The 11,155-nt window shown below is 36.9% G+C and overlaps 1 protein-coding gene and 1 long non-coding RNA gene across 2 annotated transcripts in view; one reads left to right on the top strand and one right to left on the bottom strand.

The window, feature by feature from the left end:
* Positions 1-11,155, top strand: part of LOC107721020 (receptor tyrosine-protein kinase erbB-4-like) — a 344,542-nt gene that overhangs the window by 86,408 nt on the left and 246,979 nt on the right. The window lies entirely within an intron of this gene.
* Positions 4,597-11,155, bottom strand: part of LOC107721022 (uncharacterized) — a 15,572-nt gene continuing 9,013 nt past the window's right edge. The window contains exon 3 of the long non-coding RNA XR_001637670.1: positions 4,597-4,677. This is a non-coding gene — a long non-coding RNA (uncharacterized LOC107721022). The remainder of the gene's footprint in view (positions 4,678-11,155) is intronic.

Below are 11,155 nucleotides of genomic sequence, written 5' to 3'. Positions count from 1 at the left end.
TTTATTCGCCAAATTGGTTTAAGCTAGTGAGAATTTGGTTCAGAGATTGGGGTTTAGTGTTTTAGCAGTTCAGAAAAACTGTAAAATAAGAGCAATTTGCTCAAAAAAACAATTTTATTTTGTTTTAAGGATGTAAGGAAATATACTGGATATATATATATATATATATATATATATTGTCAGAAAATGTAAACATTGAAAAATTTTTCCCAAAATGTTTTATTTTTTTTAATAGAAAAATGTAAAAAAAGAAAAAAATCTAATTAATACTGATATACTTCATGCTTCTTGATATTTCCATTAATATGCTTCTATATACTATAGGTCAGAAAAATACTTTATACAAGCATGGAAATGTAATATATTTGCGTATTTGTTTAATATATGTGTCATTAAACTGGATGTGTTATTCAATCGGCAACTGTAACTATGAACATGTTGACAGTTTAACTAACTGTAATTAGTATGCTTTGTGAGATTTATTTTAAAATGTTGCTGTGTCATGACAGTAGAAAAATGCCTGTATTATAAGGAATGTACACGATTATCTGCTATAGTGGCCATTTGGTCTGAAAATCTTTATGCATTACATTTTGAATTCTCTTTTACATTTCACAGTGCAAACTCAAATTGTGTAGCTAGAAGCATTGTTGTTCACATACTTGGCTAGGGTATGTCTCGGGCCTAAGTGTTGTAAACTAGCTTAAGAATTGAATGTGACACGTTTTGCCCATCTGGAGGTGAAGGTACACCTGACACCTCAGATAACATATGACCTCTCTTGGTGTCCAGGCATGCTCACCAGGCCATTACGGTTTGCAGCATACTTGCAGTTCACGTACTTGTATGACCAACTGACTGATAGCTCCAGGCCATGTGCAGTATTTTCAAATGTGAATTCTTCGGAACAGGTTATGGTTAGATGTTGCTTAATAGGGGAAACTAGTTTGGTGGTTAGGATGGCTGGCCAAGTACAGGTTCAGGGTGGTGCAGTCATGTGACAAGCCTCATGCTACCTAACTAGCTCTGTAACAGTGGTGTTCACACACGCACAGTGATCCCTAAAGTTCAAAAAGTGCACTGCAGATTAAAGCTACATGATTTATTTTGTGCTGAGGAGCTCAGACTTGACTTGCAATAAATCCTATGATTTGGTTCTTTTTAGTGAATCAAAAACTATATTGTGATGTATATAAGTTTGTTTCTTTATCGGAAAAGATTGGGAATAAGTGGATCCATTCTGACGGCACCCATTCACTGCAGAGGATCCACTGGTGATGAAATGCTAAATTTCTCCAATTCTGCTTCTATAAAGAATCAAACCCATCGCTTAAAGCCTTTATATATAATGCATTATAAAAATAGGTTTAATGCATTAATTATGCCTTGTAATGCACCTTTGTGCATTTTTGATTATTCTTATGAATAACTGTAACCACAGTTATAATAAACTATTAATTCTTTCACCTTTAGAAGGTATTCCAATTCTGCTTCTATAAAGAATCAAACCCATCGCTTAAAGCCTTTATATATAATGCATTATAAAAATAGGTTTAATGCATTAATTATGCCTTGTAATGCACCTTTGTGCATTTTTGATGTCTTATGAATAATTGTAACCACAGTTATAATAAACTATTAATTCTTTCACCTTTAGAAGGTATAATGCATTAAAACCTTCAAATATTATAATGCATTTGAACTTTGGTTACAGTTGTTTATGAAAAGATAATACATTACAACATATATTATGAATACCTTTATAATGACTTACATCAATGCTTTAAAGTAAAGTTTTACCACAAACTCGTCTACATCTTGCATGGGGTGAGTAAATTTTCAGCATGTTTTCATGAACATTTTAAGGTAGCTTCTGTTTATGTGTTGGAAAAACATTGGTTTGTGTTGGAGAGAAGACGAATCTTTGGTCAGATGCAGTGCCGAGTTCAATCAGACTTGTTTGATGCAATCCTACTTATTTCAGTTCAGCTTCACATTTTAAATGAGTCAGTTTTCTATCCATAATATGGTGTGTTATGAAACACAGAGCTCTTAATTAAAGGCTAGAACTCCCATCCCTCCACCTCTGCTGTCATCCTCCTGTGGTCAGCCTGCCCTGGACTCCAAAAGCTGAGATCAAAAGTTTGACCTGAGGTGCGTACTGATAAGTCGAGGGGCTTGGCAGCTGCTATGAACCTCTCACTCATTATCGCTGACCTGCACTAATCAGGAGAGGAAGGAGGCCGTGACCCGCTCCTCGATAGACTCCCACCAAAATATATCAGCAATTAGCCCAGCCATAAAGCTGCTAAATTACACACCCCTATGAGTCATTTGAAAAATGCGATGAGAGCGAGACATCCCGAATAACTGATACAGGTTGATATGTATACAGACTTCAAAGATTTAAACATGAAAAGTATCTAGATTTCTATTTCTTTGATGATTGCATGTACTTTCTGTTCTGTAAGTCTGACTGAATCTAGATGATTTGAGGGGTCTATTGTTGCAGTTTATTTATTTTTTAAATAATATTTATTTATTATTTAATGGGTGTCTGGGTGGCTGACATTTGATTACATCTGAGTTTGTAGGGGTGAAATGAGTTGTCATTTGGTTGTAAATTTCCCTTGTGTAAATTACTGTTCAGAAGTTTGGGGTCAGTAATATAACAGTAAAGGCCAATTCACCTTGCACCAACAGACTCCGACCAGTGAGGATGATCACCAGATTATGGTCACTTCTCAGACATTCCATGACCCGACAAGTGTTGATTCAGCATGTTCAATCGGTGAAAATGAGTTCCAACAGACGCCAACAGACACCAGGAGTAACACACTGAGCCGACAAAACCTGATGAAGTATCTGTTGCTTGTCTATCGGAATTTGTCAGTGCGGTGTGAATTGACCTTAAGTTGATGAATAGAATAGAATAGAATAGAATATATTATTAGAGTAATCTTTATTGCCATTATGCGCAAGTACAATGAAACTCTATTTGACTTCTCCCCTGTAAATAAATAAGAATATTTTTTGAGCACCAGATTAGCATATTAGAATGATTTCTGAAGGATCATGTGACACTGAAGACTGGAGTAATGATGCTGAAAATTTAGCTTTGTCATCACAGGAATAAATGTTAAAATATATTACATATAACGTAACAGAAAATAAGTATTTTAAATTGTAATAATATTTCACAATGTTACTGTTTTTTTCCTGTATTTTTGATCAAATAAATGCAGCTTTGGTAAACTTAAGAGACTTTCAAAAACATCGTAGCAACCCCAAACTTTTGAATGGTAGTGTATGGCCCACTCCTGATAACCATTTTATAGCTTTTGCCTGTTACTAAAGGAAATATTCGATAACCCAGAAATCATTTCTGCGATGCAGGAAGCAGGGCATGTGTGAAACAGGCCTTAGGCTCGATAGTCTTGCGGACTTCAAAGCTTTTACTCCACATATTCTGACAGCTTGTGGTCTTGCATGTCTTTTTCTTGCTTTCTCCATCACTCTGATCCCCCGTCTAAGGCTCAGCTTCCTCTCGGACTCCTGGAGCTGTGCAGGCGGGCGGATCTGATCTCTCCGTTATACCCCTCTCCCCAATCTCCTCTCAGTTCCCTGGTACCCCCTAATTCACTAATCCACTTCCTCTTACAATTAATGTCTGCAGGAGATCGGCTCAGCTGTGCTTTTTCCAGCAGGATGATACTTCTCACATGGCTAAAACAAATACTCTAGATCTCTTTTTGCTTAAAGAAACAGGGAGTACTGGGAAATTGGATAATTTGAACAGAAAAGGTTGAGGAGAAACTCTGTAGAAAGGAACAGGAAGAATAAGGCCTGTATCCACCCCCCTTTTTTGTCTGCGGTATGTAAGTGGCACATATTCATTTTGGTACCCTGCTGCAAGTATCATTTTGGCACTGAACTTATGTGATAAACCAGAAGTAATTTAATTTTCTGTGTAGAGCCACATCTCTGTTATGCAGCAGAAACACTGTCTGTTTAAAAGCTCAATGCGAGCCAGCTGTTGTAATTGTGCTGCTTCATTTATGTTCTGAGGAAGCAAGATTTGTGAAACAGGCCTAAATTGTTTGTGTTGTCAACACTAGGTTCAGAAACTGAGAAGTGAATTTTATCCCAAACAAAAAAGTATCTGATCCGAATGATGAAATATACAGCCACCTATTTCCCAAGTGAGTGACATTTTCCTGGAATGAGAGTTTGTCATCAATGATTGTACCTAAATATTTAAAATGTGAAACTTGCTCTACCTTTACACCTTTTATAGTAATTTGTTCATATGAGACACCAGCCGTACGATCCTATTTTTGTTCCCACAGCATAGTTCCTTTCTCACAAGGAGGACTCGGCGGAACTTTCATGTTATACCGAAGACTTAGTAAATCCTCGCGGCTGTAAGTCATTTTACTCATTAGTCCGTTGTTTCTCAAACTTCCCAACTCCACTTCGGCTTCCAGTGCAATAACTTGATCGACGACGCATTTTAGACTCCAAATCCAAACCAAAATAAATGTAAAAATCATATCTCTAAAAATCTAAGAGTAAAATAGCATCAGAAATAAAATATAAGACAACTATAAGACAAAACAAACAAACTCGAACACGCCAGCGTCTGGGTCAGCACTTGCGCATGCGCCCCCTCAACTTCTTATGATTTGGTTCTTTTTAGTGAATCAAAACTGTATAGTCTGACCAATGTAGTTTGATTCCTGAGAAAATTATTTGTATGATTCTTTTTAGAAAATCGAATGCACCAATGAATGGACATTTGGTAATGAAGTTCCATTTTTTTTTCAGATTTGAGTTTCTTTCTCAAGCTGAAATTAAAATAAAATACTAAACTAATTATTAATGGTACTGTTGAGGGAGCAGTAAACATTAAGAGGAAACAAACCGGGATGTGTTACATTCCTTATGCTTCCCATACCTATAGTCAATGGCATGTTTATGAAGTGTGGAGTATGAGTATGACTTTAATATTCTGTAGTGGCAGTCTTAACCGTCAGTTAAGTGCTAATATTACAAACACCCATAATGTCACAGTGAGTCTTATGAACTGCCGATATAGTGGCGTGCTCCATCTTCGAACTATTCTCTAAATGTTGCTGTTTGTTTTTCCGGTCTCAGAGGATAGTTTTGGCATTACGGAGAACATCCCTTTTCCTTCCCAGCACCACCCGAAGGGGTGCTTTTTAATGAGATGGCAGAGAGCCACAGACCCGGGCCCTCCCAGCAGAGCAGGCACAAGTACAGACACCAAGGGGAGCTCAGATCAATCTGTTAATCAATCAGACTGGAGCACCGCTCATAATGAGGATTTATTTAACATGCTGTGCAGTTACATGACTTCACATGCAGTCATTCATGTTAGACTGACATATCAAAAAGAACGACTCGTTATTAATTATTGAATGTTTATAGTGTCAAACATGAGTCAGCACATCTGAGCCTGGATTCTATAAACAAGTGGCTCGCATTACATAAATTTATCGGTTAATGAGTGTTAGCGATACAAGCAATTTCTGATTATTACAATGTTCCTCATTAGGGAAATGCTTTGTAAGTTTTGTCCAGAGACTGTAAAGGCTCCTAATGACCATGGTTTTGAGATCCCTTAGAATTCTGTTACTATAAACAAACTAAAGCTACTGTATTAAAATAGTTTTCAGTCATTGAAATAAAGCTGGACAAAATGTATATAAATATTAGATGACAAACTTAAACTTATTTCAATTAGTTGCCAAGGCAACATTTCTATTTTTAATAAGTACTAAATTTAAGTACTAGAACTATACAAATAACTTGAAACTGCAGTATATAGAAAAAATAACAATAAAATGAAAAAAGCACATGACAAAATTAATAAAACTAAAATGAAAACCTAAGCGTAAACTGAAAATATATAAAAAGGAAAGCTAATTCAAAATATTAATATTTATACAATAGTATATAAATAATACTAAAATAACAAAGATTCAAAGACACACCAGGATTAAGGGATGACAATTTCCTGTTTCCTCCAGATCAATTTAGCTGCCATCTCCACACACTTTTAGCTGTCACTCCTTTTTCGAGAGTCCATCCATCAATCACTTTGTCATATTTCTTACAATAAACAGTGATGAGTCAGGCTATCAGGTATGCAAGACGTAAAAAGGCAAACAAGACAGTTTAATCCGTCAGATTTACTTTAGACAATTCAATTCATCTTGTAAATTAACTTTTTGTTTATGCTGTTGTATGTACTATCTATCGGTCGGTTGGTTAGTCATTCTGTCTGTCTGTCATTTAATCTAACATTCTATCCTTCTAACATCTATCCATCTATCCATCTGTCTGTCTATCTATCTATCTATCTATCTGTCTGTCTGTCTGTCTATTTATCTATCTATCTATCTATCTATCTCTCGGTCGGTCGGTCAGTCTGTCATATTTAATCTAACATTCTATCCTTCTAACATCTATCTATCTATCGTTCTATCGTTCTATCGTTCTCTCTATCATTCTGTCATTCTATTGTTCCATCCATCCATCCAGTCACATGCATTATTGCAATTAATTATTATGCATTATTGTTATTATAATAATTGAAATGAATATGTAACAATTATTCATATAGATATAGATTATGCAACTGTACTCTTTACTCATCTCAAAGTGAATTACTTAATGGCCGTTTTACAAATATTAATTATTATTAATGATTACTAAAGATTTGATGTTGATGAAGAAATTATTGAGCCTTACTGAGAGAAGTGATATCCTGTACACTTTAATTATATTACAATTAAACATAATTATAATATAACATAAATTGGTCACAAATTAATTGTTACTTTTTGACAGCCTGTAACTTCTGTTTTATACTTTAGTTTTAAAGTAAATGAAATCAGTTCAGGTTTTCCTTTAACCTGTTTAAACACCCACTGGGAGAAGCGAACCCCTGGATGGGACGGTCCATTCCTGCTTGAGGGGTCACTCCTCTGACTCTCTCAATCTAATCAATGGCAGACAATGAAGCAGACTCCTCTAGTACGTGACATCACATATTTTTCATCGGCTCTTCATCATGCTTTCACTATGTTCTCCTTGTTCTCTCTATCCACTCATCTGTATCCGCACAATCTCGTTGAGATCCCCAGGTCTAAATGAGCTGATCTTCTTTGCTTACCTCAGCTACTATCAATCAGCCTAAACTCAACTCGATATCCAATCAGCTGTGAGGAACCATCTGCACTTTAAGCACCGGTGATCCAGAGTGCAGCTCCACCGCCGCTGGTCCAGAGCCAGGGAGGACTCTGGGGGCCCAGCACGTGTGTGACAGCGCAAAGGCTCCGTGGCTTAAGCCCTGCTCAGGACTAATCCCCCCAAAAGCAATTAACACCCTGGTGCAGTGTGGGTAAACAGGGAAGATGGCTGGGGAGGCATGACTGTCTCTCTGCACAGTGCTCCAGGTGTGAGAGAGCGTCTCATTCAGCTCTGAGATTGTGTTTGCCCCTTGACTCCGCTCGCTGTGTGGGATTAGTCTGCCAAACCTTGGGAGAGAAAAGAGAGCGGGAGAGAGGAAGAATAGGTGAGTGACAGGTCGGTGGGATGATCTTTTAGCCGAGGTCTTTGGTGTGGACCCAGCCATGTCATATCTATCGGTCGGTTGGTTAGTCATTCTGTCTGTCTGTCATTTAATCTAACATTCTATCCTTCTAACATCTATCCATCTATCCATCTGTCTGTCTATCTATCTATCTATCTATCTGTCTGTCTGTCTGTCTGTCTGTCTATTTATCTATCTATCTATCTATCTATCTCTCGGTCGGTCGGTCAGTCTGTCATATTTAATCTAACATTCTATCCTTCTAACATCTATCTATCTATCGTTCTATCGTTCTATCGTTCTCTCTATCATTCTGTCATTCTATTGTTCCATCCATCCATCCAGTCACATGCATTATTGCAATTAATTATTATGCATTATTGTTATTATAATAATTGAAATGAATATGTAACAATTATTAATATAGATATAGATTATGCAACTGTACTCTTTACTCATCTCAAAGTGAATTACTTAATGGCCGTTTTACAAATATTAATTATTATTAATGATTACTAAAGATTTGATGTTGATGAAGAAATTATTGAGCCTTACTGAGAGAAGTGATATCCTGTACACTTTAATTATATTACAATTAAACATAATTATAATATAACATAAATTGGTCACAAATTAATTGTTACTTTTTGACAGCCTGTAACTTCTGTTTTATACTTTAGTTTTAAAGTAAATGAAATCAGTTCAGGTTTTCCTTTAACCTGTTTAAACACCCACTGGGAGAAGCGAACCCCTGGATGGGACGGTCCATTCCTGCTTGAGGGGTCACTCCTCTGACTCTCTCAATCTAATCAATGGCAGACAATGAAGCAGACTCCTCTAGTACGTGACATCACATATTTTTCATCGGCTCTTCATCATGCTTTCACTATGTTCTCCTTGTTCTCTCTATCCACTCATCTGTATCCGCACAACCTCGTTGAGATCCCCAGGTCTAAATGAGCTGATCTTCTTTGCTTACCTCAGCTACTATCAATCAGCCTAAACTCAACTCGATATCCAATCAGCTGTGAGGAACCATCTGCACTTTAAGCACCGGTGATCCAGAGTGCAGCTCCCCCGCCGCTGGTCCAGAGCCAGGGAGGACTCTGGGGGCCCAGCACGTGTGTGACAGCGCAAAGGCTCTGTGGCTTAAGCCCTGCTCAGTCAGGACTAATCCCCCCAAAAGCAATTAACACCCTGGTGCAGTGTGGGTAAACAGGGAAGATGGCTGGGGAGGCATGACTGTCTCTCTGCACAGTGCTCCAGGTGTGAGAGAGCGTCTCATTCAGCTCTGAGATTGTGTTTGCCCCTTGACTCCGCTCGCTGTGTGGGATTAGTCTGCCAAACCTTGGGAGAGAAAAGAGAGCGGGAGAGAGGAAGAATAGGTGAGTGACAGGTCGGTGGGATGATCTTTTAGCCGAGGTCTTTGGTGTGGACCCAGCCATGTCATCCTCCTTATTAAAGACTCCTCTTTCTCTTCATGCACACGCCAACCATATTATCTGTCTGTTTCTGTGACCTATTGCCATGAAGGCCAGTTCACTGGCAGATGTTTGGATCCGCTTCACATTAGCGTAATGATACTGCTCTTATTTGCATGCCAGAATATTTTGCATTGTTCATCAAACATCATCTTGCACCAAAAACAGTCATTATTTTAACATGACCATTTTTGTAGATTTTTTCACCTTCATTTTCTTATGAAAATTTGCAGTGTTCATCAAGGTTTCTTGCATTACAAATTTTGTTTAACATGACTATTTTTTAGATTTTTATTTATCTATATTTTTAATGAAAATTTGCAATGATCATCCAAGGCTTCTTGTATCAAAATTATTTTATCATTAATTTAGTGTGTTTTTTTTTTATTAAAATTTGCAAAGTTCATTAAGGTTCCTTGCTTCAGAAACAGTCTTTATTTTCTTAAACATTACCTTTTTTGGTAGATTTTTTTTCTTTATTTATTTTTTTTTAATGAAAAATTGCAATGTTCATCATTGAGTCATTATTTTCCATTGTTTTCTTTACTGTTGATGTATTTCCTGTTGATAATGTTGGTCTGTAACTTATTATTATTAATAATATTATTATTAAGTTGAAATGGCTCCTTTAATAAACACTCTAAATAAAAGTACATTTTCAAGTGTTGCTTAAGTGTAGAAAGAAATTAACATTTTTATTCAGCAAAGATGCATTAAATGGATCACAAGTAACAGTAAGAACTTTTTACATAATTATATTTAAATGCTGTTCTTTCCATTTCTTTAAAGAATCCAAAAATATCCAGCATATTAAAATGATTTCTGAAGAATCGTGTGATGCTGAAAATTCAGCATTGCCATCACAGAAAGAATTTTTTTTTCATGCAAATTTAAAACTTTTAAAAAGGGTCTTTAAATTGTAATAATATTTCACAGTATTACTGTTTTACTGTACTGTATTTGATCAAATAAATGCAGCCTTGGTGAGCAGAAGAGGCTTCTTTAAATAACATTAAACAAAATCTTACCAGCCCTAAACTTTTGAACAGTATTGTATGCTATTTATTGAATGTCTGTCAGTTGTATTTAATATTAATTTGGCCAGTGAACATCACTCCAGGTGTAGTTGTGCTCTCATGGTAGCTTAAGTCATTAAAAACAGCAGCGCTGTGCACAAATTGTGGTGCATACTGTTAATGCTTTCTCTTTGTTGTCTCAATAACTAATTCACCAACAGCTTCTTACATCATTTTAATTTGAAGCCATCTCATATCTTTTATTGACTGGTGAGATATGATACCAAGCGCACACAAACACACCCTTTATAAATACCATACACTAATACACACACAAAGACTTACAGTGTTCATGTAAGCAGAGTGGATTGTAAGGAGGCCTGTGATTGATGCCCTCTCATTTAGAATGCAGAACACCCAACACTCAGTGAGAGAGAGAGGAGCTGGTGGCTTGGAGTGGGATGTGGAAACTGACACTAATTTATCTGTTGGATTGAATCTCATGCACAAATTGTGGTGCATACTGTTAATGCTTTCTCTTTGTTGTCTCAATAACTAATTCACCAACAGCTTCTTACATCATTTTAATTTGAAGCCATCTCGTATCTTTTATTGACTGGTGAGATATGATACCAAGCGCACATAAACACAAAACACACCCTTTATAAATACCATACACTAATACACACACAAAGACTTACAGTGTTCATGTAAGCAGAGTGAATTGTAAGGAGGCCTGTGATTGATGCCTTCTCATTTAGAATGCAGAACACCCAACACTCAGTGAGAGAGAGAGGAGCTGGTGGCTTGGAATGGGATGTGGAAACTGACACTAATTTATCTGTTGGATTGAATCTCATGTATTACAGAAGAGCGTGACTGCTCTCTGTGATATCTGTGTGCCGTGACAGATATGCGTGGCGAGAGAAATGCGAAACGGGGGAGAGCAGAGTGAGTGTGTGAGCATTTTGGCATTTGTGACCCTGGACCACAAAACCAGTCTTAAGTCGCTGGGGTATATTTGTAGCAATAGCCAA

This window comes from Sinocyclocheilus rhinocerous, unplaced genomic scaffold (assembly GCF_001515625.1).
Source record: "Sinocyclocheilus rhinocerous isolate Xijiao unplaced genomic scaffold, SAMN03320098_v1.1 scaffold1202, whole genome shotgun sequence".
NCBI classification, from domain to species: domain Eukaryota; kingdom Metazoa; phylum Chordata; class Actinopteri; order Cypriniformes; family Cyprinidae; genus Sinocyclocheilus; species Sinocyclocheilus rhinocerous.
This window is presented reverse-complemented; position numbering and strand designations above follow the sequence as displayed.